Raw genomic sequence first — 7,749 nt, 5'->3', positions numbered from 1 at the left:
ACTGCCGCCGCGCCTCACACTCGGCCGCCGCCGCCATCCCCCGGCCGGTCCTGCTCTCCTCCCAGCGCGCCTGGCTCCCGAGCGGCGCCCCGGCCTTACATACCCCGCGCCCCCGCCTCCTCCCCGCCTCCCTCCGGGCGGGGGCAGCGGCAGCGGCAGCGGCGTCTCTGCGACAAAGCCGGGGGTTCCCGCCCCGCCTCGCCCCGCCCCGGCGGCCTCTTCAGAAAAAAGATCTGCTGCAACAGCCAAGCGGGCGGATTCCCCAAGTCCCCTCCCTTCGCTCTCCTGTCCCCCGAAGGCTGGGAGCGGGCAGGGCCCTGGGGGCAGACCTGTTTTAGATCAAGTCCAAACCACCTGTAGCGACATGTTTCAAACAGGAGCCTTCCTCTTATCTGGGGGCTTGATTTTTTGTTTGTTTGTTAATTTAACCTGGGTCCACATCCTAAGGCAGCCTGGGGGGACTGCAACCTGTTCTTGATATACCTTAAGGCAGGTTCAAGGTTTTTCCTGCTAATGCCATGTACCTGCTTGCATTAAGACTGGGACAGGGATGAAGATACATGACATGAGGAGGTGTTAGGCTGGTTCCTATTATAATCACTGTGTTCATTTTTAACCCCTTTTGAAGCAAGGGAAGGTTATGCTCAGCTGAACACCTATGTGATTTTTATTAACTGCAGCACATCTGCAGTGGGCAGCTCAATAGGGATGCCCGCTCCCTGCAACCACGTAGCAATCCTTGCCGTGCAGCGTGTTTTACTGTGTTGCACACATGGTTTGAAATTCATGGCTCTCCTGGAGGAGTCCGTGCCTCCTTGAGAAATATGCAAGCTCCTCAGTTCTGTTAGAAGAAATCTATTTTTTAAAGCTGCATTGAAAGATTAGTCTGTATAGTGACATGGCCCCCACCCAGGCAAAAGCTAGCTGTAGTCTGTCTTGGTCCTTCTCTCTTAGTAGCTGTGCTGGGCATTTTGGGGTGCCCCAGATCACAGTGCACAAAGCACAGCAAAGCAGAGCAGAATTCGGACCCCAGAGTCAGCGGGGGGGGGGAGGGCATCTAATTCCAGACCTCAAACTACTTGACTCCTCACCTCCAAAGCCTCATTTCGCCAACACTTTCAGCTTTACTTATGCTGTAATGCTAGTACACTAGGTTTTGTTATGCTATCTTTTTCTTATCATTTGCTTGAGGAAAGAAGAGGGCGAATGAGTCAAGCAGATATTACTGAGTTGAGACCATTCTTTAATTTGCTTGTAAAGGGGAATACTTCAGTGCTATGTTTGCTTGGCTGTGAGCCAACAACATTATTTGAAACTAATCAATCTGCAGATCTGCATGTACTGAAAAATGTACTTTGCACTTAGAGTGCTTCAAATTTTAGCGTATACTGTTTTTCTCATCTTTCATATATACAACCTGTATGTTAGAACCATAGATTCATAGAAAAGTAGGGCTGTAAGGGACCTCCAGAGGTCATTTGGTCCAAATATTCTTCCCTTACTTATTATACACTTTTTTTTTGTTAGTAAACCATTACCTAGTTTCTCTTCTGGGATGTCTGAAACAACTACAGCTTTCATGACACACAGCGCCAGAGCTGTGCGCCAGTTACATAAGGCGTAAAAGGTTGCTTATCGAGACAGTGCTAAAAAGAAGAGGAGGGAACTCCCTTCTTATCTCTGAATGTGACTCCTCAAATTAAACCTGTTCATAGGAAGATATTTTTACATTATAACCTTCACGGTTAGTTACAGTTGAGCTCCACATCCAATGAACTTGGATATACGGAAACTCTCAACCATATAGTAGAAAGTTGCAATTGTTTTGTGCACTGCCTAATTCCAGTCTCTGTTCCTGTGAATTTTTTTTTGTAAAAATAATTTAGCTATGAGAATCCTACTGTGTTATAAAAGGTTAATGCAACTTGAGATACATACTAACATTTATAACAGCTACTATACCAACTGAGATTCAGATTCAATCCCGTTTTAAACTAGGACAGAACTATTCACTTCAGTAGAGCTATGTTGACTTGCAGAGACCAGGGCTGAACTTACTTCTTGTGTGTTCTTAATTCCATAAGCAGTAGGCATTGGCAGCTTTGGAAGCAAGCGAATGGTACTCTCACATTTAGAAAGTACAGTAAGAAGCCCGTTCAAGTTTTTATTGTGTATTTAGCTGGACTATTTTATTTTTCAGGGTTTCATCTTATACCACTCAATGTTTGCTCTGGAGGTCAATTTTGAAAATCATTTAAGTTTTGTCATATATGCCAGTGTAACACTGGGCTCATACAAAGCAAGTACCACAATAGCTCTATTTGTATATTAGTGAGATACATGAATTTTCTGTTTTGTGGAAAGGGAGAGCAGAGAGGAAAGGGAAGAGAGTTATAATGTCTGACTTCCTTTTACAAGGAAGTAAAAAATTCATTGTCAAAATCAAAATAACATTGATAAGATAAATGTGCTGAAAGTAGATATGTAGTTTATAAGCTGGTAAAAATCCTGTTCAGTAATTTGCTGGAGGACAAGAATGCTGTCTTAGAAATACATTCTTGTAAAATGAGCTTTATTGCATATAAAAATATTAATGATTGGATTGCTTTTTAGCAGGGGCTGAATTCTATAACAGAATGTAAATGCCCTAAATCCACTTTTGAACAGTGTCCATGGTATAGAAGTTATAACACACATTTGTATGTAAACAAGTTACAGAACTTGGATATGAGAGGTGGAAGAGACTTTTAAAAGTCTAGTTTATATAATAAACAATAGGCTAAAAAACCTGTGCTAAATTCCTAGATAGAAGTCAGCATGTTGAGTTATTAAGGGAGGCACCTAGGTCAGTTTGCATCCCTTTGGAGGCTGGAAGCATCTATGCTTTTCCGAAACAATACAGAATTGTGGTTTTGTCCATGTGCTGCTAGTTCTCTTCAGGTTCACATACAAATATTCTTGGAAAATGGATTTTACTCCTGATTTTTTTTCCTCACAGGAGAGTTAAGACACCTTTTCCATGCTATGTTGTGAATCCTTAGTAAATATAGTGATAAGTGCGTGTATAGAAAACTTTAAAACAGACTGGAAGATGAAGAAGAATGAGAAAGGAAAGGAGGTCAACTCTCCCTTCTTACCTTTATGAAAAATATTATAAAACTGAGCAAGCTGAGTCATGGAAACAAGTGTAACCTGGGCGGCACTCCAAGAGGTACCCCCTCTCCAATTGAAGGGATCAAAGCAGGTGCACAAGCACTGTGGGAGGTGTAGGGACTCTCCTCCCCCTATAGAGCAGAGCCAGACCATCAATGGGTACTTAACCATATACCTTTTAATACTAGGAAAATAACAGGCATAAATCAGAGGGTAGAGTGGACACTACAATGCCCCAAGGGGGCAGGATTCAACAAAGGTTAGAAACTTACAATCACTGACAAAAAAACAGGGTTAACAAAATATAAAACACAAACAGCAGAACAAACAATATGGGTTGATGAAATATATAAAAGGCACAAAATGCAAAATGTTAAATGACAAGGAAACATAGGGCCTTGATACCTGGAGGGGGAGAAAACACAATGGCCCTTTTCCACTGCAAGAGGACTTGTTTCTTGTTGTCATACTCACCCCAAGTCACTTCAGCTAGGACTTGAACCCAGATCTCCCACATGGTAAGCAGGAACACTCCCACGCAGCCACCACTGGTAGCACTGCTGTAGCCTGCTAGGGATCTTGGCATTCCCGGAGCTCCGGCCTCACATTGAGCTGCCTGGCCTCTGATTGGAGGAGCTGGAAGCAGAGCTGGGAACCTCTCAGGTCACTGCTCAGATCCTTCCTGGAGCTGGGGAACCTCTCCTGCTGGCTTCAGCCTCTCATAGGGGATCCTGGAGCCCAGTGGCGAGCCTCTCCTGCTGGCTGCACACCACACTGCTGAGGGTCCCACTGCTACCTGCAGGTCCTGCTCTTTCAGGCTCTTTCGGGGTACTGCTCCTGCCCCACTGGCTCAGCTCTGTGAAGCTCCTTCCTTGTTGTCCCTCACTGGTCTCTCTCCTGAGTCAGCCCATGCTGCCCCTTTTATCCCCCTCCAGGTGCTCCAAGGGACCAATCAGGACAGCGGGCGGGGGGGGAGTCTCTGGGGCCTGATTGGTGTGGAAAGGGAATCCCAAGTCCTCCAATCATCTTTTGACCTTTCAAAACCCCTGGGCTAGGTCACTGCCAGCTATCCCATCACACAAGAATCATTCCTAGTTTTCAGACGCACATTGTCACCCTATAGCGATTTTGGGTGTGTCTAGACGAGCACACACATGCAGTTTGCAGTTCTGCAGACCCATCTGTGGCACTGTAGACTGCATGTGCCACACATGCAGGCATTCACCACACTGCTAATTTGCAGTGTGGCAGGTTTTTTTGACACTGAGGGATCCTGATATCAAAAAAAATCCATGCCAGAAAAAAGTGTGATGGTGCATGTGGCAGCAGCATGTGCTGCCCAAAATCAGAGCCTTGCTGGCCAGAGCCATACTCCGGTTACCAGCCAGGCACCACACACCTGGATTGCTGCCACTGGAGTCCTGAGAGGCCCCCGTGAGCCCAGGCAAGGCTGCTGGGGCCAGCCCAAGTGCTGGCCCCAGCCTTCCCTACCCCACCCAGGGAACTTGCCATGCGCCAGAGCATGTCAGAGGCATACCCCAGGGACAACTAGCAGCAGCACAAATATGTGTTACTGCCGTTTGTCCCTGGGAAACACAAGTTCCCACTTGTGGGGATGTGCTCTTTGAGTTCTATGTGCTTCTGAATCAAAATAAAATCCAAATGAAAGATTGTCAGAGAACAGAATGGCATTCTTGACCCTGAAAAACAGACTTGCTTTCTATGCAAAAAGTCTTTGTAAATCTCTTGGACAAAAATATTCCATGAGGGAGCTTCATATCCATTATATGGGAAATGTAATCCTATTCACTTAAATTTGGTTTCTGTTAATTGCCTTCACTAATTCAGAAACACTCTTTTTAATATAAACATCTCTTGTTCAGCTCCCCTAGTTTGTTTGGGTGCTTGCTATTATCAGTTAAGTGGAGTGGAGAGTCCCCAAATGCATCAAGGGTCATGCGCTGAGAGTTTAGAGTATATATAGTGAGGAGCAAGAGGAGCCACACAACAGCTGGGTTTATGGCTTGTTTTATGGTGTATGGGGAGAATTCCAGTCATGGTAGAAACTTGATCAGCTTTGCTGAATTATGCATCTACAAGCCCCATCTGAGATACAAGTTGTGCTGCACCAAGAAGATGAGTTGTGTTGCTACGAGGATTGGGAGCCCTGTGACCTGCGCAGAGACCTTCCATCCTGTGGATAGCCTGAAATCTCCGTTGTTAGGGGAACAGACCCCAATTCCCTGCTCTCTCTATTAGTAGAAAAAAATCATTAGTAGAAATCTACAGAGCTTTCAGGATCTTTCATGGTAAAACCTATGAAAGGTTTGCATGCGTCCCATTATTACTTGTTGTTTCAACCTAGATTACCCGGTTTCTGAAAAGGAATGGATGAAGCATCCATCAGAGTTTTGCTGAATGAAAAATGTTTTGGGTATCCTTTCTTTGTGCCTGACTGGTACTTTCTCAGAGTACAAAGCTGTTTGATTCATGATCCACTCTCACAGACAGCAGCATGAGAAATGACTAAGCGCTTTGCATTACCATCAAGCATATGTCCACCAAGCTGATGATGAACAATGAACACAAAGCGCCTGCAGACCTGTGACCCTTACAGAGATTTGTTACTTTACGAACTGTAATTTTTGGGAGGAGGTTCACACAAGTAACACCTCAGACTCTAGCAGCTGGATTTTCAATTAGTTAATTTTGCATGTGAAGGATCAGAGTTATACCAGCGGTGACCTGCTGAAACTAGTAAAGTTAATCTCGATTTGGAATGCTGTAACTGCAACCAGAATCCAGAACCAAGAGAGCAAGAATGAAATACCTGGACCAGTGCCATTACATATCATCAGTGATTCTTACAGTACCTTCCTGTTTCTTCTCAAGTTAAGCAGGTGCCGCTCAAACGTGCAGGTAGATATAGCTCCTGCACCAAATAATACCTTTTAAAAAGATAGAGATGGAAATAGTGATACTCACCTGTGAAAAGTGTTTGTAGTGACCAGAGGAACACTTGTTGTTAGTTGGTTAAATAACTTGTTCTCATGTGCCCCTTTTCCAACCTAAAGTGGTTATAAAAGTTTCTCTCACCCACCACCACAAAATGCCTATTCTGGTCCTTCTCCATTACTGTTCACAACTCCATCAACCTGCCATCCCCACAGCTGGCAACTTGTATTCCTTCTTCTTTCTTTTCACATTGAAATGCTGCTTAATACTGCTAAATTTGGCCTGTTTCTCTGAGCCTAGCATAAATACCCTCAGGTAGGCCTGATTGCAGAGGTACAGCCACAGAAGAGGGAAAGCAGGATGTGCTACTCCTTCAACCTTTAGTATTACATTGATCTCTTAGTTTCATAGTTGTTAGAGTCAGAAGGGACCTGAGCAGATCATCAAGTCTGACCCCCTGCCATGGGCAGGAAAGGATGCTGGGGTCAAACCACTCCAGCTCGGTGATTGTCTAGCCTCCTTTTGAAGACCCCCAGGGTAGGAGTGAGCACCACTTCCCTTGCAAGTTGGTTCCAGATCCTAGCCGCCCTGACTGTGAAGTAGTGCTTCCTGATGTCTAGCCTGAACCTACTCTTGATCAACTTGTGGCTGTTATTCCTCGTTACTCCAGGTAGTGCTCGGAGGAACAGGGTCTCCCCCATTCCTCGCTGGTCTCCCCTGGTAAGTTTATAGATGGCCACCAGATCCACCCTCAGCCTTCTGTTGTGGAGGATGAACAGGTTCATGTCCCATAGCCTCTCCTAGTAGGGCCTGCCCTGCTGCCCTCTGCCCATGCGGGTGGCCCTCCTCTGGACCCTCTCCATGTTGTCTACATCCCTCCTGAAGCGCAGCACCCAGAACTGGATGCAGTACTCCAACTGTGGCCTGACTAGTGTCGCACAGAGGGGGAGGATCACCTCCTTAGAGCTGCTCGTGATGCATCTGTGGATGCATGACAGGGTGCGGTTGGCCTTCCTGACCGTGTCCCCACATTGGCAGCCCATGCTCATCTTGGAATCAATAGTGACTCCAAGATCCCTTTCTGCCTCTGCACTGATGAGAAGGGAGTTCCCCAGCCTGTAGGTATGGTGCTGGTTCTTCCTCCCCAGGTGCAGTACCTTGCACTTGCAGTATTGAATCCCATCCTATTCTCATCTGCCCACCCCTGTAACCTGTCCAGATCTAGTTGTAGCCTGTCCCTCCCTTCTAGCATGCCCACTTCTCCCCACATCTTAGTGCCGTCCGCAAATTTGAACAGGGTGCTTTTCACCCCTCTTCTAAGTCACTGATGAAGATGTTGAACAGTACAGGCCCAAGGACCACGCCCTGGGGGACTCCACTGCCCACGTCCCTCCAAGTCGAAAATGACCCGTCCACCACCACTCTCTGGGTGTGGCCCTGTAGCCAATTTGCCACCCACCTGACTGTGTAGGCATCAAAACCACAATCTCCTAATTTTTTTAGTGAGAATGGGGTGAGAGACAGTGTCAAAGGCCTTCCTAAAGTCCAGAAAGACTACGTCCACTGTGACACGTGTGTCCCAGGATTTTGTGACCTGATCGTAAAAGGCCACCAGGTTGGTCTGACAGGACCTGCCTCTAA

This window comes from Gavialis gangeticus, unplaced genomic scaffold, assembly GCF_001723915.1.
Source record: "Gavialis gangeticus isolate Ggan-Ray unplaced genomic scaffold, GavGan_comp1, whole genome shotgun sequence".
In the NCBI taxonomy this organism is placed as follows: domain Eukaryota; kingdom Metazoa; phylum Chordata; order Crocodylia; family Gavialidae; genus Gavialis; species Gavialis gangeticus.
Note: the sequence above shows the minus strand (reverse complement) of the source record.